Genomic DNA, 602 nt, shown 5'->3' on the forward strand with positions numbered 1-602 from the left:
GTAAAACTAGTCCCCAGATATTAGGGTAAACCTAAGAGAGCTCTTTTGGAGTGGATCCACAGTTCAGCTTTAGGTACAAAGAGCTGAAAATTATTCTAGGTACAAAACAATTAGATCACTGCAGGCCACTGTTCAAATTTTAAACAAAGTGCCCAGTTGTGGGCAAAGGTGCTCCCAGTACCACTTTATCACAATGGCAAAGTACTTTAACAGTCTAGCCAGCAGAGAATAGAGAAGTGAAAGTACAAAGCAGTCCTATTCTAGACACCCTTCTTCCCATTTTGCTTCTCTGATTTCACTCACGGTGACTCATGGTGAACCAGAGAAAACATGAGAATTGCATTCAGATGCGCAGAGGTGAGTAACTGCGCAGTTTTCCAGACCGGCTCATTGTGCAGTAACCCGATCGCCTTCCATTCCATTTCCTTGACACACTGGCAGCTGAGGAGCTGCTAAGGTTTCCCCCTAAGGTCAAGAACACTCCTGAGTACAGCACTCACAGCGGGCGTTTCAAAGGAGGTCGCTTGTATTGGGACTGTCACGGAAGTCCCGGCCACCTCACTTCCATCAGCTGATCTCGGCTTCTTTCTGTCATTGCAGCC

This window comes from Sorex araneus, chromosome 4 (genome assembly GCF_027595985.1).
Source record: "Sorex araneus isolate mSorAra2 chromosome 4, mSorAra2.pri, whole genome shotgun sequence".
In the NCBI taxonomy this organism is placed as follows: Eukaryota; Metazoa; Chordata; class Mammalia; order Eulipotyphla; family Soricidae; genus Sorex; species Sorex araneus.